A 17,255-nucleotide genomic window follows, 5' to 3' on the forward strand; every position below is an offset into this window, starting at 1 on the left:
GAAAGGCTATTTACAATTTGTATAGAAACCAAACGGCAGTTATAAGAGTTGAGGGGCATGAAAGGGAAGCAGTGGTTGGGAAAGGAGTGATACAGGGTTGTAGCCTCTCCCCGATGTTATTCAATCTGTATATTGAGCAAGCAGAAAAGGAAACAGCAGAAAAATTTGGAGTAGGTATTAAAATCCAGGGAGAAGAAATAAAAACTTTGAGGTTCGCCGATGACATTGTAATTCTGTCAGAGACAGCAAAGGACTTGGAAGAGCAGTTGAATGGAATGAACAGTGTCTTGAAAGGAGGATATAATATGAACATCAACAAAAGCAAAACGAGGATAATGGAATGTAGTCGAATTAAGTCGGGTGATGCTGAGGGAATTACATTAGGAAATGAGACACTTAAAGTAGTAAAAGAGTTTTGCTATTTGGGGAGCAAAATAACTGATGATAGTCGAAGTAGAGAGGATATAAAATGTAGACTGGCAATGGCAAGGAAAGCATTTCTGAAGAAGAGTAATTTGTTAACATCGACTACAGATTTAAGTGTCACGAAGTCGTTTCTGAAAGTATTTGTATGGAGTGTAGCCATGTATGGAAGTGAAACATGGACAATAAATAGTCTGGACAAGAAGAGAATAGAAGCTTTCGAAATGTGGTGCTACAGAAGAATGATGAAGATTAGGTGGGTAGATCACGTAACTAATGAGGAGGTATTGAACAGGATTGGGGAGAAGAGAAGTTTGTGGCACAACTTGACTAGAAGAAGGGATCGGTTGGTAGGACATGTCCTGAGGCATCAAGTGATCACATATTTAGCATTGGAGGGCAGCGTGTAGGGTAAAAATCGTAGAGGGAGACCAAGAGATGAATACACTAAGCAGATTCAGAAGGATGTAGGTTGCAGTAAGAACTGGGAGATGAAGGAGCTTGCACAGGATAGATTAGCATGGACAGCTGCATCAAACGAGTGTCAGGACTGAAGACCACAACAACAACAACATGTAAGTAAGTATCATTGTCTCACTGGCACATGTCTGGCTGTGTGGAAACCAATGTTCGTGTCACTACAGAGCGATAACAACAAAATTTTGCTTATTAGGTTTTATCTCTTATTAATTCCTCTGGTTACCAGCTCAAAATGTGTGATTAGGACTCCGTTGTGACATGACGGTTCTAAGGCCCTCACCCTCAGTTTGTATCATAAAACAAGCATCACGGCAAAACGAGTTGAAAGAAATATGTAATAGCAACTGTTTGCCAAATTAAATTTTATTGAAATCGTGACAGCCTTACTGAGACGTAGCGATCATTTTGCGTATTTTAAACCTCTTTCGAAAATTATTATTATTGACATATGACTGGTTTCAACGCTCTGTGTACCACCATCAAATATAAAATGGTTGTATTGTAGAAAACAGTAAGTAGCGCCTTTTGATATTGCAGGTCGCGATGACTTTCGGTTCATAGGCAAGCACTTTATATATATGACGAGGGTGTATAAATCATCGAGGCCGCTCATACATTAATAATTTGCAAACAAAGTTTTGTTACCGCTTGCAATCATATGAACTTCTTATAGGTTGATGTTCCAAGACAATTATGTTATACAGTGGTACGGTAACAATTAAGGACATGAAATTAATAATAGAGCTCTTAAAGACAAAAACTCCCTTACGAATGATGTCACTTAAGTAGACAGCGTAGTACTGGGCCCACTAGTCAACTTCTCTTACACGAGCGCGCATATTCCTGCCGGACTGGAATACTCCTCTAGTCCTTCACGTAGTTCACAAGCCCATTTATGAAAGACCAATAAAATAAATGAGTAATTATACTTCATTATGAGACATGTATTTTCACTTCAGTAATAAAGCATTAACAAAAGGTGAAAGTTGTTGTTTAGTGTTTGGACTGATGTAAAAACTGGAAGTTGACTTTTAAAGAGAAGACAACAGCAACCAGCCATTTTTTTCATTGCTATTTATTTATTTAAATAGCGCCGTTACCGGTTTCAAACCGAAAGGTTCATCTTCAGAGGGTTATTTAATGTTAAGATACTTTTACATAAGCTTTAACGTTTTGTTTTCCCAAAACCTATACTTTGTACACAGCCATGTGCTCAGAATGTGAGTTTTCGACAAAATACAAGGATGATGAAACGTTTCTAAAGAGTGCCGCATTCAGGATCCGTGGTGGCCAATAATTATTGCCGTCTTCAGAATTACAGTACAGTCTGTGGAAGCATGCTTAGACCCTTTTTCCTCTGATTTTTGTTCAGTGCTAGCACTGTGAAGAGTAACTCTCGCAGTCTTAAAGAATCTCGTTTAGAGCAGACATCGTATAATCCCTGTATTTATGCAGATATTGATGGAAATTGTTATTCGTGGTATGGATGTATTGTAAAAATATTGCTTCATTATGTGATAACAAGGAACAGAAATTGTTTGCTCTAATGCAACACATCCTTATGCAATGCCCCCAGAGTTTTCTCCTGTTCTGCGATTTTGATCTTAAGAGGTTTGTTAAAAATCAATATGGGAGCATTTTCAATCAGTCTTGAAAATCCCTCATCTTGAAAATCCCTCACTCTGATATAATACAAGCTCAGAAGCACTCGCAGAATTTTTAAAATTATTTAACTCCAGAAATTCTGGCCACTTTAGGAGCATTCTGAGTGCTGAGTACTTTTCCTTTTTGTTTTCACCTACAATTTCATTCGCAGCTTATGTAAATATCATGTATTCTAAACCAGCTGCTGTTGATTAATATATATTATGTCTGTAGTGGTAAAATACATCAAATATTAGCAGTCATGCTTAGCCTGCCAATAGCAGTGACTAAAGGGAGCGAAAGAGATGATAAAGGTTTAGCTTAACCTCTCGCCGTAAAGATGGAAGGATCATTCATTACCAACAGCAGGATAAGAGGGAAACCATTGAACGAAAGACGCAAGAAGCTCATCTGCAATATTTTCCGCCTTCCAGAATGATTTTTTGTCTACTTATACTACCGCTAAAATTTCTGGAAGTGAACTAGTGACCCGACTAGAACTCTTGATAAGGAAGGCCAAGGGGAGTATTCTTAGATGGACGATGAATTGGGCTAATGCTCAATGATTCGAACAGAGAATGCTAGAAATTTGGAGACGTTGCGGGAAACCTGCAGAGTCTAAATTAGTATGGGAGCTAATCATAGTTCCTAGAATCTGGTGACGTCAAACAATAATATGGGAGGACATTCATGGCAGATGGTTCTAGGATAATTAATCTGGAACTAGCGACTAAAGCAACAAATCTTTCCTTGGCTATAATTTGGAAGATAGGTATCAGATTGAGAAATTATTTGTTGAGGGTTATAGGATGTAATATCAACTTCGATTTCACAAGTTTACATGTCCTGGCCGAAAGAATATGTGAATAAACAGAGGAAGTTGTCTAACGAGCAATGAAAATTTGACAGTGTTGGAAAGTGATAAAGCGGTCAGAATTGCACCTTCTCGATTAGTTTAGTTTCTGATTGTTGAAGACAGGTCTGTGTCTTAATACTCTTTTGACGACTGGATATGGCAGCACTGCCATATGTGCAATGGATGTCAATGCAGAAGAGCAATCTTAGTTACCAGGGGTGCACTGCGCCTGCCATTGTGAACGTGACAACGCGACTTGAATACACTGCCCTTCATGACAGTAAGGCACGAAGGGTCATTTCAGGCGTGGACTGAATTCAGATAGATTCAGCATTTATCCTGTGAAACAGAGCAATGAACATGACCTTCAGAGAGATCAACACCATCATCTAACGATTGCTACTGCAACGTATTTCGAAACGCACCTCCAGCGGCAGGACGTCCAGTTGCCCCGTAATGCGTCATACACGTTATTCTAAATCGCCCATAAGGCCAGATAACATTTAGTAGCAAATCTATTAATCCGACAACAAGGCGTTAGTATATGTACACTATGTCATCTAAAGTATCCGGACACCTGGCTGAAAACGACCGACAAGTTCGTGGCGCCCTCCATCGGCAATTCTGGAATTAAATATGGTGTTGACCCACCCTTAGCCTTGATGACAAGTTCCACTCTCGCAGGCATACGTTCAATCAGGTGCTGGAAGGTTTCTTGGGGAATGGCAGCTCATTCTTCACGGAGTGCTGCACTGGGGGAGGTATCGCTGCCGGTCGGTGAGGCGTGGCACGAACTCGGCGTTCCAAAACATCCCAAAGCTCTCCTATGAGATTCAGGTCAGGACTCTGTGCAGAGCAGTCCATTACATGGGTGTTACTGTCGTGTAACCACTCCGCCATAGGCCGTACATTATGAACAGGTGCTCGATCGCGTTGAGAGGTGCAGTCGCCATCCTCGAATTGCTCTTCAACAGTGGGAAGCAAGAAGGTGCTTAAAACATAAACTTAGGCCTGTGCTGCGATATTTCCACGCAAAACAACAAGGCGTGCAGGCCCTGTCCATGAAAAACACGACCACACTATAACACCACCGACTCCGAAATTTACTGTTGTTGCTACACACGCTGGCAGATGACGTTCCCGAGACATTCGCCATACCCACACCCTGCCATCGTATCGCCACATTGTGTACCGTGATTCGTCACATCACACAAAGTTTTCCCACTGTTCAATCGTCCATTGTTTACGCTCCCTACACGAAGCAAAGCGTCGTTTGGCATTTACCGGCGTGATGTGGGGATTATGAGCAGCCGCTCGACCATGAAATTCAAGTTTTCTCACCTCCTGCCTAACTGTCATAGTATTTGCAGTGGATCCTGATGCAGTTCGGAATTCCTGAGTGATGGTCTGGATAGGTGTCTGCCTGTTACATATTACGACCTCTTCAACTGTCGACGGTGTCAGTCAGTCAAGATATGAGGCTGGCCTGTACGCTTTTGTGCTGTACGCGTCCCTTCACGTTTTCACTTCACTATAGTACCGGAAACAGTAGACCTAGGGATGTTTAGGAGTGTGGAAATGTCGGAACCAGACGTATGACACAAGTGACACCGCCGGCCGATGTGGCCGAGCGGTTCTAGGCGCTTCAGTCTGGAACCGCGCGACCGCTACTGTCGCGGATTGGAATCCTGCCTCGGCCATGATTGTGTGTGTTGTCCTTAGGTTAGTTAGGTTTAAGTAGTTCTAAGTTCTAGGGGACTGATGACCTCAGATGCTCTCATAATGCTCAGAGCCACTTGAGCCATTTGAACAAGTGACACACAAGCACCTGACCACGTTAGAAGTCCGTGAGTTCCTCGGAGGGCCCCATTCTGCTCTCTCACGATGTCTAATGACGACTGAGGTCGCTGATATGAAGTACCTGGCATTAGGTGGCAGCACAATGCACCTAATATGAAAAACGTGTTTTGTTTGGCGGGCGGAGGGGGGGGGGGGGGTCGTCCGGATGCTATTGATCTCATAATGTATGTTCACTGGGAAATGAAGAGGGCTACATAGTGTAAGGGACTGAGAAAGAACATTCGTCGACGGTTCCAAAGTTTGAGGACCATCCCATTCAAATGACATGAGTTATTTTGGATTCATATAGCCACTTCATCCCACATATTTATCGTTGATCTCATTCTCCGTACTCTGTTCTTCTCGTTGACAGAAGACATAGTGTAGAACTAGGCTTCGGGCTAAGCTTCGGTGAGGTTCTACTTTGTAAGACATTGAATTAGTAATGACGCATTTTCAGTACAGTAACTAAACTCTGAGCCATATGAAGTGTTCTTCAGCTTTTCTTTGAATTACCACATGTGCTTTGTGTTTAACTTGTAAGTATTATAATAAATACACTTCTAGAGTATCTGCTACTCTGATTTGGAACCTATTAATGTGTGTTCCCTGGCCTCTGACTATCCACTGTTCACGAAATTTTATGCCTGTTCAGTGTCCCAGGAGGTTCAAGTTGATTCAGATTAAAACAACACAACTGAGTACATAGTTAAGGTTGCTAAAGCCCACGAGCTCATAGTAGTGGTACGTAAAATGCCTTTTATAACTGCAAAATGTCACGTGCTACTTTCGAGGTTATTAATGGAAAGCTTGTCACAGACACCATCATCAAATTATTATCATAATTTCCATCATTATTCAGATTAACGTACTAGAGGCACACTCTAAGAAGACTACTCATTATGAGATGAACTAATGGGAGTAGCTGTACTGATAGAAATTAAAAATACATCGACCTAAATGGATTACCTTTTAGACGCTTTCAATGTCAGGTACTAAAAAATATTGTTTCGCAGCATTTGACATTGCAGTAGTGATTGAGACGTCTCTGATTGATTAAAATGCAGCACAGTCACAAATAAATTCATTGACTCATGTGTGCCACTGGCCATTCACAGTTCATGGTTTCAGTAAGCCAATTACTGGTGCTCCGTTTGCAATGACAATGCATGATTTCTTTTGCCAACGTAGTTCACTTCCTGCCTGTGTTCCGCCACTAATGATCTCTTAGCCGAATGGACGTTATACAACGTTCCAAAATTTCCATTACTGTAGCAGTCTTTTCCTGTGTACAGGAACAGCTCTGATTCAAATTCTTGTCTTACATTAATATTTCTTCTCCTTGGTTGCAGCCTGTGCCGAGTTAATTATTGTGAAGAAAGCCGCTTGCGGCTGAAACCAGTGATTACCATTTTGAACCTATTTCATTGAGGCTATTTAAGTCGACAGGAATCCTTATTCGAGGGTTGCTATTTATTTTATTTATTTATTAATTGTTCCGTAGGACCAAATTAAGAAGAAGTGTCCATGGTCATGGAACGAGTCAATACATGGAATTATAACACGATAGAAGAAACTGATAAAATGAAATGTAAAAAACATATTCAGGCGATAAGCCTTAAGTTTAAATAAAGAAAATCAACAATGTAACACTGGAATTTGCTTAACTTTTTAGCTCTTCCAGCAGCTCCTCGACAGAATAGAAGGAGTGAGCCATGAGGAAACTCTCCGGTTTAGACTTAAAAGAGTATGGGCTATTGCTAAGATTTTTGAGGTCTTGTGGTAGCTTATTGAAAATGGATGCAGCAGAATACTGCACTTCTTTCTGCACAAGAGTCAAGGAAGTGCATTCCACACGCAGATTTGATTTCTGCCTAGTATTTACTGGGTGATAGCTGCTAACTCTTGGGAATTGGCTAATATTGCTAACAACAAACGACATTAAAGAAAATATACACTGTGAGGGCAATGTCATAATTTCCAGACTATTGAATAGAGGTCGACAATGGGTTCTCGAACTTACACCACATATAGCTCCAACAATCCGTTTTTGAGCCAAAAATACCCTTTTTGAAACAGAAGAATTACCCCAAAAAATAATACCATACGACATAAGTGTATGAAAATATGCGAAGTAGACTACTTTTCGTGTTGAACTGTCACTTATTTCAGATACTGTTCTGAAGGTAAATAAAGCAGCATTTAGTTTCTGAACAAGATATTGGACGTGGGCTTTCCACAACAGCTTACTATCTATCCGAACGCCTAGGATCTTGAACTGTTCCGTCTCGCTTATAATATGCCCATTCTGTCTGGTCAAAATATCGGTTCTTGTTGAATTGTGAGTTAGATACTGCAAAAACTGAGTCTTACTGTGATTTAGCATCAAATTGTTTTCCACAAGCCACGAACTTATTTCATGAACTACATTATTTGATAGTGTTTCAATATCACACACAAGATCCTTCACTACCAAGCTGGTGTCATCAGCAAACAGAAATATTTTTGAATCACCTGTAATACTAGAAGGCATATCATTTATATAAATAAGAAACAGCAGTGGCCCGAGCACCGACCTTTGGGGAACGACCCACTGAACAGTGCCCCATTGGGACTGAACATCACTACCACTCTCAATATTGCGGAGAATTACCTTCTGCTTTCTGTTCTTAAAGTAAGAGGCGAACCAATTGTAAGCTACACTCCCCTTACTCCACAGTGGTCCAACTTCTGCAGTAATATTTTGTGGTCAACACAGTCAAAAGCCTTCGTTAAATCAAAGAAAACCCTAGCGTTCGCAGCCTTTTATTTAATCAGTCCAAAACCTCACAGAGAGGTCCATCCCTTGTCTCCAGTGCAGCGTGTACGCCGTCAAGATTTAATGAATCCTCGATTCGTTTCACGGTACTAAGGCTTGTGACGCGGATCATTTGTTGGTTAATGTCACCTCTCTTTGTACCCATGATAGTGTTATTGAGTTGTGGGACACGTCTCCGTTGCAATTAGCAGCGGAGCGTGTGGTTTGTCGCGTGGCGCGTCGCCCGCACGCAGACCGCATTGATCAACCCGCGCGGCCGGCGTGCACCGTGCGCTCTCTGGCACAGGCACCGCCGCCGAGCTGTCTGACAGCGCAGAGCCGCGGGACACCTGCGGTTCGCGGAGCACGCTCTGTTACTCTGACCACCGGTCATTACCGCGGCGCAGCAATTCCACTCGTCCCTGCTAGTCATCTTTTGCATCTCCCTCTGCACTTGCTGCCCCGTTTCTGCCCTCATTCCACTATTCTCACACCTCTCCTGCTCTTCCTCTTTCCCAATTCCCTTTCATTCTCTCTCTCTCTCTCTCCTTCTCTCTTTCTCTCTCTTTCTCTCTCTCTCTCATTCACCCTGTCTGCCTTACCATCCGCTGTGACTTCTACCTCTTACGTCGCCGACACTTACTCCCAACGGCCATCCATTAGCGAAGTGGTCAGCCACAGACACATACACGTTAAATGCGATGCTCTTACAGTGTCCAGCGACCGCAACGGAAATTGCGTGTCACACAGCGTGTGCGTAGGCATGCTGGAGGTTTCAGAGTAAACTATTAATTTTCCAACCAGCGTCCCAACAGAATGATGAATGTGGCCAAATCTTTCTCTACAAAGTGCACCTTCCATTTGGCCATGAATTTCCCCTTCTACAAGGAAATAAACACAAGAAGATTAAGTATGCGAAATGCGATGGCAGAAAGAAAATTTCACCATAACTTTCTTATGATTCTACTTATAAACGCTTGTAAGCAGCTTAAAACGTAAGCTATCTCCACTGATTATTTCATTTACTAAAAAAAATTGATACAAAGTTTTAAGTCAGGTTACTAAATACACTGACACTTATTAATTGTGCGATCAGATAGATCCCTACGACCCACAAAACATCATTGTAACATATGTTTGCATACATAAACATCTAAAGTCAAATCTTCTTCAGTTTTTCTGTGTTTAGTTACTAGCATCTTTGGAAAGAACGCACACCAAGTTTCAGCCATATTGGTGTATTTATTTGGGTTTGGCATTCGTGTGACTCAAGGAAGTCGAGTGATTGTCAAGAAATGGACGAAATAGAATTTCGTGTGGTGATTAAACATTACTTTTTCAGGCAAAACGCCTCAGGAGACTAAGGAGATAAACATTACAGTGGCTCTGCACTTTCGATTATATAACAGTTTATAAGTGGTTTCAAAATTTTCGGTGTGACCATATGGGCACAAGAGATGCTGAACGTTCTGGACGCCCTGTGGAGGTTACAACTCCATAAATCGTTGATAAAATCCATGATATGGTGATGGATGACAGAAGAGTTAAGGTGGGTGAGATTCCTAGTGCTGTGGCCATCTCGAATGAATGGGTACATAATATTTTGCATAAACATTTGGATCTGAGAAAGCTATCCGCAAGATGGGTTCCGCGATTGCTCACGCTTGACCAAGAACGGAGTGTTGCAAGGATAGTTTTCAGCTGTTCAGGAAGAATCCTCTGGACTTTAAGCGTCGTTTCGGCACTCTGGATGAAACATGGATACATTTCTGTACTCCTGAGACCAAACAACAATCTAAACAATTGGTTATCAAGGGACAATCTGCACCATAAAAGGCGAGGACCATTCCTTCAGCCGGAAAGATTATGGCGAGTGTCTTTTGGGATTCGCGAGAGATAATCCTCATCGACTATCTGGAAAACGGTAAAACTATTGCAAGTGCATATTATTCATCGTAATTGGACCGTTTCAAAACCGAGCTGCAAGAAAGACGTCGGCGACTGGACTACAAAAAAGTCCTTTTCCATCACGACAATGCACCAGCACACTTGTCAGCAGTTGTGGTGGCAAAATTTATGGACATAGGATTCCAACTCGTTTCACATCCCCCTATTCCCCTTGGCTCCCTCAGACTAATATTTGTCCCCCAATTAGAAGAAATGGCTGGCGGGACAAAGATTTTATTCAAACGATGGGGTGATTGTAGCAACTAATAGCTATTTTGCAGACTTGGGCAATTCCTATTATTCGGAAGTGATCAACAAACTAGAACAGCGTTGGACGAAGTGTATGAGTCTAAAAGGAAACTATGCCGAAAAAGAAAGGTTTACCCCAAACACATAAGTAGTTTTTATTTTTGCATGGACTTTTTAAACGCCCTTCGTACATCACGCAACAGGTTTCTCATTCACAAATCAATTTAAAGTTAGGTTTTGTACAAGAAGATCATGTTACGAGGGAAATATGTACAACTGTACGTGTGGAAGTCCAATGTGGCAGTCCCAATGCTTAATGAGACCGTGGTTTATCATTCCACGATGTTGCTGCCCGTGATGATAGGATTTCCAACAATTTGGACTCTATGGGTCCAAGAGAGCCATAACAACGCCACGAAGCCTCCCAACTGCCTCAAACGACTAGCGCCTGAGAGGACAGATGTACTGTTTACTCGGCTGTGCTGGATCGTACACTCACGTCATGTTGCTTCAGCAACGAATGGGGCTTGTTTGCAACAACATACGTATCCATCATGTCATTATGATAAGTTTTGGAGCATCTGAGCATATCACATCGGCGAGAAATGTTACGGATTACCTTACAGGCAGCAGAGAAAGAGACATTCTATGAGTGGGGCGTCCAGCTACAATAATCAATTCAAGATCGACATCACTTCGATTTATGACACTTGTGTGGACGCTCCGAAAGGGTGAACGTTGATACGTCGCCTTCGTCACCATGACCAGCACCTGCCCTCCTGGAATTGATACATATGTTTGCAATACAATCTCGAAACCGATAAATTCGTCTGCACTCTTTCGTTTCCTTACGAGTCGAGGCCATTTGCTGTTTTCTATATTTGACGTCTCTGTAAAGCAATTTTTCTACAAAATAACGCCAAACTTCATATTGCACTTCCTGTCCTGAACAACAGCAGTATAGAGATTGTTAGACTGTGGTCCTGGCCAACACGTTTTCCGGTTGTGTTGTTGGAATCATCACCTCATGGCATTGTAACATTTCTGTGAGGTTACTACAATACCAAATGCACCCCAGTGTTAGCCCTTTGACAGGATTTAAGGTTGACCGTAATCGTGCGTTACCGAAATGTAATCCGACTGTAACTCGTCATCTGAAAAATTGCGTGTTGAAAGAATGCAACAATTATTTGTACGGTAATCCAACCTACGGTATATTGTTTGAAGTAAATATAGTCGTGGGATTAAAAACGATCCTCAACCTAATTAAACAAAAGTAGTTTAAAGCAGATGCAGCGGTAACAAGGTAAACTAACTGCTGTACTAAACTTTACTTCAATTATAAATCAATTTGGTAAATCGGACATAAAAAGGACAGCAGACCCTAGCATGTATTAGTAAAATGTCTATACTTGAACACAGCTTCTGACTGTTTATGTACGGTGGATAAAAACTACATCGAACTAACGTAAATGTATGTAATTGAACACAGCTGCTGACTGTACATGTACGGTGGCTAAGAACTACTTCAAACTAATGTACAGTGTCTGCCTTATAGTGTGAAGGATAATACTAATTCAGTGTTCCACTGAACAGAAGAAAGGTACTCATATTTTGGACACAAGGTGGCCTCACCTTCTCATAAAAGGAAAATTCGAACCATTCTTGTAACAGGAACAGTGTCCTATCAAGGTAAATGAATTACGACAAAACATGGATTGTACAAAAATTTTTGTCTAAAGTGTTCTATTGTTCGACATCTTCAGCACTTGTCCATGCATGGTTTTACAAAGTTAGAAGTTTTGCCTGAGGGTGAATGTATTGGCGATCTTATGGCTCGATAGAAAAGAAAAAGCCGCATGATGTAATCACTGTTCTTGCTGCAATATACTCTATAAAATACCTTCTAGGTGCCGTAAATTCAAATATCAAAGCAATCCAATAAATACATTTGTTTCTAACAATCCACCTCCAGGGCACAACTGCTACGCTTTTCCAAGTATCTTACCTCACTGATTACTCGGGATCTGGGCTTACCGAAACTAACCACTGACTATCCCTGTTCCACAAAGTCTTCTCGCGTCAAATCGTGCCACTCCACCTTTTACATTGCCACCTAATCTATTTCGCTGGGTAAATACTTCCTTCCCACTTTCCTAACGTATTCAATCCAACATTCCCTAAGCATGAACTAGTTATATACTACAGTTCAGTAGATAAAATGACATAACTTCAGAAAAGACATTTACTAAGTTCTTCCAGATTTCATCAAATTACAGAATGACAAAAAACTACGTAAAAGCATTTGAAGTCAAAGAGTTACATAACACAGGACCGATAAATGTTACAGGCTGCCAAAAGGCGGGCCCACCATCATTCGACATCCAACGCAACTAATGAGATTTGGCACAGTTTTGGCAAAGCATGGAGGGATGTGCCCATATCTGTTCGACTCGATGCTAAGCAGGGTAAGAATAATTTCACAATGCAAAACAATTTCCCCATGCAACAGTGAAAAAACGTTTATCGAAAATGTAAGTTTTCTTTATGTAGTTTTGCACATGAATTCGAAATAGATACTCAAAACATCATGCTGAAACAGAAAACAACAACACATGCAAATATACACACAGATGCACACAGAGACCTTCGTACGAATCACACTCTAATCTCACTCTTTCCTTGTTTCCTTAGTTGTCATGGCATGGCCTCTGGTTTCACTCTTATGGGACATTTCTACCTCTATTCGAAAATGATGCTATAAACATCATGCTGACGTAGAGCACATGCTGAAAACAACTACACTCCTGGAAATGGAAAAAAGAACACATTGACACCGGTGTGTCAGACCCACCATACTTGCTCCGGACACTGCGAGAGGGCTGTACAAGCAATGATCACACGCACGGCAAAGCGGACACACCAGGAACCGCGGTGTTGGCCGTCGAATGGCGCTAGCTGCGCAGCATTTGTGCACCGCCGCCGTCAGTGTCAGCCAGTTTGCCGTGGCATACGGAGCTCCATCGCAGTCTTTAACACTGGTAGCATGCCGCGACAGCGTGGACGTGAACCGTATGTGCAGTTGACGGACTTTGAGCGAGGGCGTATAGTGGGCATGCGGGAGGCCGGGTGGACGTACCGCCGAATTGCTCAACACGTGGGGCGTGAGGTCTCCACAGTACATCGATGTTGTCGCCAGTGGTCGGCGGAAGGTGCACGTGCCCGTCGACCTGGGACCGGACCGCAGCGACGCACGGATGCACGCCAAGACCGTAGGATCCTACGCAGTGCCGTAGGGGACCGCACCGCCACTTCCCAGCAAATTAGGGACACTGTTGCTCCTGGGGTATCGGCGAGGACCATTCGCAACCGTCTCCATGAAGCTGGGCTACGGTCCCGCACGCCGTTAGGCCGTCTTCCGCTCACGCCCCAACATCGTGCAGCCCGCCTCCAGTGGTGTCGCGATAGGCGTGAATGGAGGGACGAATGGAGACGTGTCGTCTTCAGCGATGAGAGTCGCTTCTGCCTTGGTGCCAATGATGGTCGTATGCGTGTTTGGCGCCGTGCAGGTGAGCGCCACAATCAGGACTGCATACGACCGAGGCACACAGGGCCAACACCCAGCATCGTGGTGTGGGGAGCGATCTCCTACACAGGCCGTACACCACTGGTGATCGTCGAGGGGACACTGAATAGTGCACGGTACATCCAAACCGTCATCGAACCCATCGTTCTACCATTCCTAGACCGGCAAGGGAACTTGCTGTTCCAACAGGACAATGCACGTCCGCATGTATCCCGTGCCACCCAACGTACTCTAGAAGGTGTAGGTCAACTACCCTGGCCAGCAAGATCTCCGGATCTGTCCCCCATTGAGCATGTTTGGGACTGGATGAAGCGTCGTCTCACGCGGTCTACACGTCCAGCACGAACGCTGGTCCAACTGAGGCGCCAGGTGGAAATGGCATGGCAAGCCGTTCCACAGGACTACATCCAGCATCTCTACGATCGTCTCCATGGGAGAATAGCAGCCTGCATTGCTGCGAAAGATGGATATACACTGTACTAGTGCCGACATTGTGCATGCTCTGTTGCCTGTGTCAATGTGCCTGTGGTTCTGTCAGTGTGATCATGTGATGTATCTGACCCCAGGAATGTGTCAATAAAGTTTCCCCTTCCTGGGACAATGAATTGACGGTGTTCGTATTTCAATTTCCAGGAGTGTATATATTGAAATATATACACAATGAACAGATTCATACAGAGAATGTGGTAACCTCATTCATTCCATGCTTCCTTAGCTGTCATGGCTTGGTCTCTGCTTTGCCACTTATGAGACATTTCTGTGTGATTACGCTGGAGCATTCAGCACCCAGGTTTATAAGAAAAAGTCGAGTTTCGAATTTAAAAAAACGTAACTTCAAAATCATTGGGCGTCCCAGGATTTTGAATTTCGTCAACATGTTCTCCACTATGTCGATTGGGCTACGATTGGTTCTCATGAAATTTTTAACCACTTACTTAAAGGCAGTCTAGGCTTCTCACTCCGTGGAATTTACTGAATGACGAAATCTAATATTCGTTTCCAAATGTCAGGACCAGTGAGCACTCTCTCCTTCAACTTAGCATCTGCAGGTTGCGGAATTTGTAACAGAGATATCTGAAACAGTTGCCACACTTAGGCAATGCTTTGACAAACTGCTTCATTATGCCCAATTTGATGTGAAGAAGTGGCAAGAGTACTACGTCTCTTTCCACTAGAGAGTTACCCTTGATATTCTTGTCCCCTGGAACCAATTACAGTATTCTGAGCCATCGTTTTTGCCTCTAATATTAGCCACGACCCAGAATGTCGAATTCATACATGAAAAAGGGGCGTGTCACAATGTCCTGAAGCATGCCCAACAGTTTCAAATTTCTACACACCATCCAGTTGTGGTCCCCATAATGAATGGTAATAAGATGCACCTTCATGCTGTTTCCTTCAGGTGCACAGAACGGCCCACAGGTATTCAGGCATACAAGCTGCCACTGAACAACAGGAATGTCATCTTTTAGATGAGTCGGTAAACAGTCTCCAGTCACCTGGCCCCTACGAAATGTTGAACTGACCCATCAGACCTCGTTCATCAGTGCAGAACACCGACAAGTCGTTTTGACCAAAATGTTGTGTGGATACCAACTGTCTTTCTTTCTGAAAATGTAATGGACGTACCACGTGTTACCAAATGTTTTTGATGCTGTTTTGACTCTAGCAGGTCTGCTTTGTCTTTTGTCAGTCACAGATTGCGGACAAGATTCTATTGCTACATCCAGCTGAGTGAACAGAAAGGACCATAATCCACGACCATATCAACGTCAGTACCGTCCATTCCCTGCACAGTATCTCAGATATCACTGTTGTTCGTATCTGATGTCTGCGTCGGCTATGATCTAGCTATATCTGGGCCATATGGAACAGGACAAACCGCTGACAGAATGCTGTTGTAATATTTAACAGTCGTCTTGTTTTTCATGTTTTTGGGGGAAAAAATTATATGGTGATGTTTAGAGAACAAATAGATGTACAAATTAATTGGAAATATGAATGTAAAACGACTCGTACCTCATCACGACCATTTATCGTGCAAAATGATCCATGAAACATGACAGTAATTAACTAACTAACTGATTAACCAATCTCACAAAAGTAAACGTAGCTGTCGTTATTATGATTCTGTTGCTACCGCAATAACATAAGAATGTCAAATCGTAATTTCTTCTCTCCTACCGTCCATCGTCGTAAAACGTAAATCTTCCAAACACACACGATCTCTGGAACCTATGCTTCATTGACGTCACCTAGTTGCACTCCGAAACTTGCATGGTAGACCTTTCTCACGAAAGGAATAATGTTTCTTAGGTCGTTTTCCCACCACAAATTCAACACACATCACATATAACAAAAACTGTTCGGACAATTTACTCAGTCTTGGGTACACGTTGTACACTAACACTAACACGTACTTCCTTCCACAAACACTACACAGTGACTGACAGGCAGCGCCATTTGCAATGTGATATTTCGCTATGTGCCGCTATTGGCGTAAGAGATGAATATTTGAAAGCGGTGCGCCACTTCTGAGCTTCATGTGATATTTTCATGTATGTATAATCATATATCATCGGTACCGAAAATTTATGAGATTTGTGCAAAAAATGTCATTGATACATTATTTTGTGTATCGATTTCGTATTCAGCTGGTCGAAATACGTAAAGGACATTTACATTTTCTAAAAAACGTTTTTGTGACCTTTCAGTTTGTTGCGTTGAGTTACTGTTACTGCCAGAGTGGGCGGCTTTGTGTATTAAATATACCCTTCGTATCCTACAAATTTAATCGTGCATCCTTTCTACTATACTGCATTCGCACTGTTGTTATTTTTCATTATTTGCTGTCCTTCCTGGTACTACAGTCGCAATGGCCAGCAGTGGAGGTCTTTATACCACTTGCCACCGCTTGGTGACATTGTGGGAACTTGATCTGCTAAGAAAAACAATAAGTGGAACAAAGATGAGAGCGGAATCATTCTAGCGACGACATGGGCTGCAAATTGTAAAATCCACTGACTCTGCAGATTTTGACAAACTACAGATTGCTATTTACCGGCACTATGAAATGAGCATATTTGAAACGATAAAGCTGGTCGGCTCTTTGGGCGCTGCTGTCGTGAGGATCTATGGAAAGTCGTTTAGAGTTGGTGAAACGGCGGTTAGATGGCAAGGTGTGGGACGTCCATATCTCACCACAGAACATAGGGATCTGAAGCTGTAACACGCAGATGTGTTGTGGAGTACACCATTCAGTACACTGTGTTAAACGTGGGGCTGCAAGCAGACGACAGTTACTTACCTTCATGTTCACATTATGAAATACGCTTCCAGAGCATAAGATCGTCGAGATCATGTTCCTTATTAAACCTGGTGGATGATAGCTTCCGGAAATGTAGTCATCCAGGAAACTGGCTGTCCGAAACCTG

The sequence above is a fragment of the Schistocerca piceifrons genome, chromosome 1 (assembly GCF_021461385.2).
Source record: "Schistocerca piceifrons isolate TAMUIC-IGC-003096 chromosome 1, iqSchPice1.1, whole genome shotgun sequence".
NCBI lineage: Eukaryota > Metazoa > Arthropoda > Insecta > Orthoptera > Acrididae > Schistocerca > Schistocerca piceifrons.